Below are 1,106 nucleotides of genomic sequence, written 5' to 3' on the forward strand. Positions count from 1 at the left end.
CCAGAGAGAAAGTGACTCTTTCAAGTTCTGGCTCCTTAGGGTCAGAGATATGCCTGAAACCTGGTGTCCTTGTTCTCAGGCCGGTGTTCTTCCCCATTATACATATTTAACAAGCATGTATGGATTGCCTGCTGCTGTGTGCTAGTTTTCTCTGCCTCACCCCATTTCTGTTTAGTTATGTTGTCTTGGGGTGGGAAGGAGAGTGGTCCCCTCTATAGAGGGGTGAGCAGCTCTCCCCAGATTGGCATCCTTACCTTGGCATTTTCTCTGCCATCCCATACTCATCTGGCCAGATTTCCTCTCTGGATCTTTTTGTTCTTGCCATTTTCCATCTCTCCTTCCCCCCTCCCCCCGCTTCCTTGGAGTCTGGAAGGACTGGTCTCCCACAGAGAGAGAGGTGTTGTGTTTGGGACGCTCCTTTCCCCATGTCCCTGTAAAATTATGCCAGTTCCTGCCAAAGGCAAGGGAGGAGAAGAAGAGGTGGGGTAGGCCACTCCAGGAGAGTTTCCTGGGGCAGGGTCTGGGAGCTGGAAGAAGGGCAGCCACCTGTATAGATAGCCGTCTGCAATGATGCACAGATAGATGTCACCCAGAGCCACTGCCCAGTGGCCAAAGTAAAAAGCCACGGTGCAGCCAGGGTGAGTTCCATCTTCAGAGTGCCTGGCGTCCTTCATCCAGAGCTGTTAGGGCTTCTCCGCTTGTAAGAACAAGTACGTTGGCACGCTGGGCACAGGCAGATGTCCAGACCCCTGGGTTCTGCCTCCCTTTGACTGCTCTGCACATCTGTGCTTACTTTTGTTGGACTAGTTAGTGGGTGAAGAAGGAGGTCCAGGAGAAAGGGATAGAGAGAAACTGCTTCAGCCAGATTGCGCTCCTGTATGACCCTAGGGACATGTGAGGCAGGTTCAGTGCTTTTTGCTGCCACCTGGTGGTGGATGAGAGCAGTGCAGCCTCCCCTGGCCCTGCCTCCTCTGCCCTCGCAGGCTGGCTGGCTGTTTCTTCCCTGTATAAGCTCTCGCCCTCTGGAAACTAAATACTTCCTATACCCTCCTCCCATGGTCCAAGCAGGGCTCCCCATTACAGTTGGCTTGCCTTGGAGCTGCCTA

Source organism: Panthera leo, chromosome B4 (assembly GCF_018350215.1).
Source record: "Panthera leo isolate Ple1 chromosome B4, P.leo_Ple1_pat1.1, whole genome shotgun sequence".
NCBI classification, from domain to species: domain Eukaryota; kingdom Metazoa; phylum Chordata; class Mammalia; order Carnivora; family Felidae; genus Panthera; species Panthera leo.